At 42.3% G+C, this 8,877-nt stretch overlaps 1 long non-coding RNA gene across 1 annotated transcript; it reads left to right on the forward strand.

The window, feature by feature from the left end:
* Window positions 1-5,235: 5,235 nt before the first annotated feature.
* Window positions 5,236-8,441, forward strand: LOC143768566 (uncharacterized). Its single transcript, XR_013213946.1, has 3 exons — window positions 5,236-6,575; window positions 6,664-6,810; window positions 7,918-8,441. It is a non-coding gene; the product is annotated as an uncharacterized LOC143768566 (long non-coding RNA).
* Window positions 8,442-8,877: the final 436 nt, after the last annotated feature.

Raw genomic sequence — 8,877 nt, forward strand, 5'->3', positions numbered from 1 at the left:
TGCCCTATGAGCTGGTTTTTTGTGTTTGCAGACTTAGTAATTATTTCTGAGACCCTCTGCCATTGGGGTCATAACAGGCTAAGTGCTGGAATTGGCGCATCTTACAGATGCGCCATTTCTGGGTGGCTGCGGACTGGTATTTGTAGCTGGGGAAGGGCCAATATCCATGGTCCCTCTCTAGGCTATGAATATCAGCCCGCACCTGTCTGCGTAGCCTTTCTGGCTTTAAAATATAGGGGGACCCCACATCATTTTTTGGGGGGTTCCCCCTATTTTAATAGCCAGTAAAGGCTACGCAGACAGCTGCCGGCTGATATTCACAGTCTGGGAGGGGCCATGGGTATTACCCCCTTCCCAGGCAACAAATATTGCCCCCCGGAAGTCAGCTTTCTCCCTCTGGTGCAGAAAATTGCGCGGGAGCCCACGTCGTTTTTTTTCCCGTTTTTTTCTTTATGTTCATTTATCAACATCGGCCTATCTATGGATATATCTATCTATAGATATATCTATAGATACATAGATGTTTCTATCCACATATCTATCTGACTAATTTCACACATCAGGTCTTTGCCGTCAGGCACAATCAGGCGAGTTTTGAAAAAAAGATCCGTTTTTTTTCTGCTGGATCCGTTTTTTCTCATAGAGTTGTATTAGCACCGGATGGCGCCTGATGGCCACACGTTTCATCCGTTTTTTGCCGGATCCGTCAAAAAAGCTGTTTCCCCCGGACAGAAAACACATACAGAAGAACGTTTTTTCTGTCCGGCGAAAAAACGTACAGCGACGGATCCGGCGAAAAACGTATGAAACTGGGATGTGAAATCATGAATCCGGCCTCCAAATTCGTTTTTTCATGCATGTTTCCATTCAAATCATGCACATTTTCTGTTTCTTTATTTATTTATTTCCAAAAACTGCATCAAAACCGAGCAAAAATCGCACCAAAAACTGCATCAAAACTGCACCTAAACTGCATCAAAAAGGCACCAAAAACTGCATCAAAAACTGGTGCAGTTTTGATGCAGTCTTTGTTGCGGTTTTGGTGCAGTTTTTGGTGCGGTTTTTGATGCAGTTTTGGTGCAGTTTTGATGTAGCTTTTGGTGCTGTTTTTGCGCGGTTTTGATGCAGTTTTTGGAAATAAATAAATGGAAAATGTGCATGATTTGAATGGAAACGTGCATGAAAAAACAGATTTGTAGGCCGGATTCATCATCTTGAGCATAAGAGAAAATTTGTACATAGATTTATACCATGTGGTTGCTGTTGTTTTTCTTGAGTATCTTGTATCCTTGTTATTCCGGAGTTGTATAAACAGGGACAGTCCCATTTATTGTCTACTTATATTAGAGTCTTTATTGACTTTTCTATGGATTAATCCCAGGGATGTGGTTGTGCTGTTTTTGTTTTGTATTGTTTTAAATGTTTTTAATCATTTTTGGGTGTTTCTGTATGTCACAGAGTTAATAAATTTATACCTCTTTGCCAAAATTTTTTTTTTCTGGAGTGCACCATTTCCATGCATTGACGTTTTTGTTTTTTTCTGGCACATTTCCCTTCATGCATGGTGCTGCACCCTTCTATAGGTCATTTACGCCTATTTGTGTAGTGCATCCTATACCTTTTGTTGTCCCCCTGTGTATGGCAGAGATCATAGCAGCTAATCTCCTCCCCCAGTTCAGAGTGGATTGCCAATTAGAGCTACATCATTCAGAGGTAAAAACTGGTGAAAATGCATGGTAAAAGTCACATAATGGCCAGAAATTGTGTAATTCCTTATGTTCACAAAAGACAGTTTATTCTGAAAAGTTACTTGAAAGTACAGCTACCCTTTAAATAGTGCCAACTTATTCTGCAGCACTTTACACTTAATTGTCAGCAATGTCCCCATTTTGACTCACAATCTAAATTCCCTATTTGTATGTCTTTGGAGTGTGGGAAGAAAGCACAAAACCCAGAGGAAACCCATGGAAACATACAAACATAATATGCAGATCATCTCCTTGCCAGGAATTGAATCCAGGAGACCATCAACAGAATTAACTACTGAGCCACCATGGTATACCGGCTCCCCATTTATCCATCAATTGTCATTTCTACACTTCATTTATGCAAAAAAAATGATTACACTTGTGCTAGTGGTTTTCTAGAACAGAGGTACACATACAGGTGCTTCTCACTAAATATGAATATCATCAAAAAGTTATTTTATTTCAGTTCTTCAATACAAAAAGTGAAATTCATCTAATATATAAAGGTGTGTATGTGTGTGTGTGTGTGTGTGTGTGTGTGTGTGTGTGTGTGTGTGTGTGTGTGTGTGTGTGTGTGTGTGTGTATGTCCGGGATTGGCATCTGCACCGTCGCAGCTATAGCCACAAAATTTTTCACAGTCACACGCCTGGACCCTGAGAGCGTCATAGGCTATGTTGTGAGGCGAAATTTTAACCCCGAGCGTTCCAATTCACCAAACAATTTTGCCCCTATCTACATAATGGGGAAAAAGTGAAAGGAAAAGTGTTGGAGGCAAATTGACAGCTGCCAGATGTGAACAAGGGGGACTTAAAGAATGAAAGCGATGGCGCCAAAGAGTATATACCGTACAGTTGCTAAGGTGGGGCCCTGTTGTGAACTCTGTTTTTGGGCTCCCTCTTGTGGTCACAAGTGGTACTGTGTTAGTGCTGTCTTTGGGCTCCCTCTGGTGGCTCTTTGTGTCATTCTGCAGGTCTGAGGCTGGTTCAGCTGTCTCGTTATCTGTTAGCTGGTTTCCTATTTAGCTCACCTGGACTTTCAGTGGTTGCCTGCTGTCGATGTATTCAGTGCTATTTTGATCTCTCCTGAATCCCTTCGTTATCAGTCTCGCCAAGAGAAGCTAAGTTTCTGTTTGGTTATTTTTTGCTCATCAGTGTTCAATATGTTTCTTGGTTATTTATTTGTTCTTGTTCAGCTTGCTAATATGTGATTTCCTTGCTTGCTGGTAGCTCTAGGGGGCTGACTTTCTCCCCTCACACCGTTAGTTGGTGTGGGGGTTCTTGTATTCTCAGCGTGGATATTTTGTATAGGGTTTTTTACTGACCGCACAGTTCCCTGCCTGTCTTCTGCTATCTAGTATTAGTGGGCCTCATTTGCTGAATCTGTTTTAATTTCTACGTTTTGTATTTTCCCCTTACCTCACCATTATTATTTGTTGGGGGCTTCCTATATCTTTGGGGTCATTTCTCTGAGGCAAGTGAGGTCTTACTTTCTCTATAGGGGTAGCAAGTTTCTCAGGCTGCGTCGAGACGTCCAGGAATTTAGGCACATTCACCGGCTACCTTTAGTGTGTTTGTTAGGATCAGGTTTTGCGGTCAGTCCAGTTACCACCTCCCTAGAGCTCGTTCTATGTTCAGTAACTTAGCTAGTTCATTCTGTGATCCTCAGCCACTAAGGATCATAACAGGGCCCCGACATGGGATACTCACCACACACGGGGATATGAACACACACACAAGATGGGCCACACACTACCACGTGCTTGAACACATACCACCCTCAGCACACATTTCACCACACATACACCAACCTCGCCACAAAAGTCGAAACACAAAAGTCGCCTCTCAAAACTAGCCACACGCAAAACTCACCACATGCAAAACTAGGCTCACGCAAAACTCGCCACACGTGCAAAACTCACCTCATGGAAAACTCACCACACACAAAACTTGCACACACGGAAAAATTGCCACATGCACAAAAGTTGCAACACATGCAAAAGTTGCCTCACACAAAACTTGCACATACTCAAAACGCACCACATATAAAACTCGCCATGCGCAAAACTCGCCATGCGCAAAACTTGCTGCACACAACTTGCTACACTAACCTGTCACATGCAACTCGACACACAAAAAGTTGCTACACGCATGTCGCCACACAAAACTCATCTCACAAAAGTTGCTACATGCATGTCGCCACACGCAACTCAACACACACAACTTGACACATGAAACTCGCCCTAAAACACACACAAGTCTGGTATTATCCTTTAAAAATAAAAATCTGATTAATAAGCAGACAAACTACAAGAGCAACAACTGTACCATATAGGAAATACGGCAGCTGTCAGTCACATGACCTGTCTATTATGTTTATGTGTGAGCTAATATATACTGCCAGGGGGGAGGGCTTCCTGTTGGCTGGATATTTATCAGGCTGCCAATTTAGCTTACAAATACTGAGGTAAAAATACTGAGCAAATAATGTGTGAACGAGTTCTAATACAGGAGGAGATGACACACAGGTATATACTATATACAGGGGAGATGACACACAGGTATATACTATATACAGGAGTAGATGACACACAGGTATATACTATATACAGGGGAGATGACATACAGGTACATACTATATACAGGAGGAGATTACACACAGGTATATACTATATATATATATATATATACACAGGAGGAGATGACACACAGGTATATACTATATACAGGGGAGATGATACACGTATATACTATATACAGGAGGAGATGATACACAGATATATACTATATACAGGAGCAGATGACACAGGTATAAACTATATACAGGAGGAGATGACACACAGGTATATACAGGGGACATGACAAACAGGTATATACTATATACAGGAGATGACATACAGGTATATACTATATATAGGAGGAGATGACATACAGGTATATACTATATACAGGAGGAGATGACACAGGTATAAACTATATACAGGAGGAGATGACACACAGGTATAAACTATATACAGGAGGAGATGACACACAGGTATATATTATATACAGGAGGAGATGACATGCAAGTGCATACTATATACAGGAGGAGATGACACACAGGTATATACTATATACAGGAGGAGATGACATACAGGTATATACTATATAAAAGAGGAGATGACACATAGGTATATAGAGGAGGAGATGACATACAGCAGGTATATACTATATACAGGGGACATGACATACAGGTATATACTATACACAGGAGATGACATACAGGTATATACTATATATAGGAGGAGATGACATACAGGTATATAGTATATATAGAAGAGATGACATACAGGTATATACTATATACAGGAGGAGATGACACATAGGTATATACAATATACAGGAGGAGATGACATACAGCAGGTATATACTATTTACAGGGGAGATGACATACAGGTATATACTATATACAGGAGATGACATACAGGTGTATACTATATATAAGGGAGATGACAAACATGTATATACTGATGGGAAAATGAGAGGTGTGAGGTGAAAATGAGGGGTGTGAGGTGAAAATGAAAAGGTGTGAGTGCAAAATGAGAGGAGTGAGGGAAAATAGTGGAGTGATCGGAAAATGACAGATGTGAGGTCGAAATGACAAGTGTTATGGGGAAATGAGAGGAGTGAGGGGGGAATGAGAGGAGTAAGGGGTAAAATAAGAGGAGTGAGGGGGAAAATGAGAGGTGTAAGGGAGAAAATTAGAGATGTGAGGGGGAAAATGAGAGGCATGATGGGAAAATAAGAGAAGTGAGGTGCTATAACTAACCACAGATATTTACTATGCTCAGGCAACGCCGGGCTCTTCAGTTAGTATATTATATAGAGTCATTACAGAGTGATCTATTTCAAGTGTTTATTTCTGTTAATGTTGATGACCTAGCTGTGGCAGCAAAGTAGAAACTAGGTTTATATGAATGAGAATGAGAATGGAAAGCCACGACAGAAACAAAATTGTTGCGGCTTCTGTTTTTATTGTAGAAGCGACCATACACGTTAGATTGAAGTAGGTAGTGGACATTTATTGAGTGCACAATCATCTAGGGAACACTGATTTATCTACTCTAAATAAGGAACATTTTATCTACTTGCTCATCTACACAGACTCACTATTGTTAACATTGCTTATTATGTGCTACATTACACTAAATTACTCCTTGTAAATGGACCCTAAGGGTATGTTCACACTTTGCAGATTTACCTGCGGATTTTTCTGCACTAAATCTGCAGTTATTGGCAGAAAACGCAGGTGCGTTTTTGGTGCGTTTTTGGTGCGTTTTTCAGTGCGGTTTTCAGTGCGTTTTTTTCTGCAGATTGTCTGCGTTTTTGACATAAATAAAGGTTTACAAACTTGAAAAAATTCAGTAACAAAAAAAGAAAAAAAATGATGTCACTTCCTTGTCCAACCCCTTCTTCTTTCATCCTCCATGTTGTGAAAACATCAAAATGAGTGGAAGCAACCACAGCATGCCGCAGATACAGCTCCGCAGGCCGCACCGTATACTTATGCTGGGGTTGCTGCTGCAAATATTGAATAATCATAGACAGCAGGTAAGCTATTAAATTTTTTTTTTTTTTGTAGCGCTACACATAATCTGCAGCGCTTTACCCACTTCTTTCTGTTTTTTTTTTTTTGACACTGTTCTGTTCTAAGAAATATATATATTTGTTTTTATTTTAGAGGCAGCAGCAGGAGAGAAGACATCAACGGAAAAGAGTCTGGGTGCACCCGCTTGTCGCCGAACGTCCACAAAAAGGCCACTTTTATGTTCTTTATAATGATTTGAGGAAGTAAGTTTAAATACATGAAAAGACAAATAATGTTTTTCTACAAATGTTATATGTTATGTAACCATTTGTTTTCTTTTTACATTTTCAGGTACCCGGAAAAGTTCATTTCATTCTGCCGTCTACCCATCCCGGCGTTTGACCGACTTCTGGCAATAGTTTCGCCCCATCTCACAATGCACGACACTTTTATGAGGAAAGCCATCTCTGCTGAGGAAAGGCTGCTCATCACCTTGCGGTAAGTAACTAAATTTTGGGTTGGAATGTCATTAGGGCTCTTTCACATGTCAGTGCGTCCGGTATGTGTGATTAAAGTTTTCACATGTCCCGGAGACACTGACAAACTTACACACAGTCATCTAGGGACATGTCAGCGCATTGTCGGCGGCCGTATGTCTGCAGGCAAAACCCGCTGACATGTCATTTTGAGACTATTTGCATGTTCAACAAAGTGTCCCGCACATGTGCACACGGAGAACACACATTGATGTCCTCTGTGTGACACACATTGCACTGGTGAAGAAGTGCTACAGGAAGCGCTGTTCCCTGGCGGCAGGTTATGAAGATGTTGTCATCATTCTTCCCTGCTCTGCATGATTTCAGCGCCATCAGGGAAGAATGGGATTTGTCTTCATCACCTGCCACCGCTAACTGTGCTTACTGTATTGTTTTGATCCCTGCTAGCCATCCGTGTGGGAAGGATTCAGCACATGGGCTGCACACACACATGGACATGGATATCTCTGGTACTGTGCTTTACGGTACCGGATATATTATATGTAAAACACACCTGCAAACTGTAAAAGCATTTTTGCTTGATAGCACATGTACCCACTGTATTTTAAGCATTATCTACAGCATTCTATAAATAATGCAATGGGTCAGTGGCGATAGATCATACCCGTGTGTGGGGTGCTATCGTGTAATGTTATCCCATCTTGCTGTGTCCAGGTCATGCGCCTCCCTTCCTGCGCAGACGTACTTTATTGTCCTGATGAGGATAGAGCTAAGTACTGGGCCTCTCACCTTTCCTTGTCTTCGCTCACTGCAAGACTTACTTCTGCCCTCAACAGGCCGGATTAGTGCGTTTGAAGCAAGCAGGAGGCTGTCGTCGTTAGCTAAACATTGGAGTGCCTGGACACGGACCTGCTAGTCCCATCTGATGTGACTGGCCGTTTATTTATTGATACCCTTTGTGTTGTGCCGGGTGTTAAGGCCAGCATTATAGAATGCTTTAGATAAAACATGAAAGGTGCTGGACGCATATTATAGCGTCCATAACAGCTGACATGTTTCATTATATTTTTGTGTGACATTTCTAATATTCATTTATGTTTCTTTGCAGATTTTTGGCCACAGGAGAGAGCTATACATCCCTGCACCTCCAATTTAGGGTTGGTAAATCCACCATCTCTAAAATTGTGAGGTGCACATGTACCGTCATCTGGCAGAAGTTGCAGCCCATGGTGATGCCTTCCCCAACCGAGGAGACTTGGCTGCAGGTCGCAGCAGGCTTTCAGTCTGTGGCCAATTTCCCAAACTGCATAGGTGCAGTCGATGGTAAACATGTTAGGGTTCAGCAGCCACCACGATCAGGATCACGCTTCTTTAATTATAAGAAGTATTTTTCAGTGGTCCTGATGGCGGTGGCTGATGCCCATTACAAATTTGTTGCCATTGACGTTGGTGCCTATGGTAGTACTGGGGATTCTCGGGTGTTGCGAACGTCACAGATTGGGATGCAAATTCTTCAAGATGGCGGAACGCTCCCAGCCCCAAGACCTTTGCCGGGTTCCACACATCCAGTGCCCTTTGTGATGGTATCGGATGAGGCGTTTCCCTTAACGACAACCCTGCTGCGCCCATACCCACGAAGGAGACTGAATGCCCGGCAAAGGATTTTTAATTATCGGCTAAGTCGTGCACGCAGATATGTGGAATGCACCTTTGGGATCATGACTAGTCAGTGGAGGATCTTTCACACACCCATCCAGCTGGATGCTGACACCGTTGACACTGTGATTAAGGCTTGCTGTGTACTCCACAACTATGCTCGTGAGTACAACACTGACGTAGATGTGGAGTACCAGCAGCCAGTATTTAATCCAGTGGTCAACGTGGGTCTGGGCAGGCCATCCAACTCGGGTGTGCGTGTGAGAGAATCCTTCACTGACTACTTCATGAGTCCTGAAGGTGCCGTGCACTGGCAATACTCCTGTGCTGGTGTTGGGCAGCCTGACCAGCAGAGAAGGATGGAAGAACATTGACCAACCAATAAAAGATGCCACGATCTATACCAAAAGCT

The sequence above is a fragment of the Ranitomeya variabilis genome, chromosome 4 (assembly GCF_051348905.1).
Source record: "Ranitomeya variabilis isolate aRanVar5 chromosome 4, aRanVar5.hap1, whole genome shotgun sequence".
NCBI lineage: Eukaryota > Metazoa > Chordata > Amphibia > Anura > Dendrobatidae > Ranitomeya > Ranitomeya variabilis.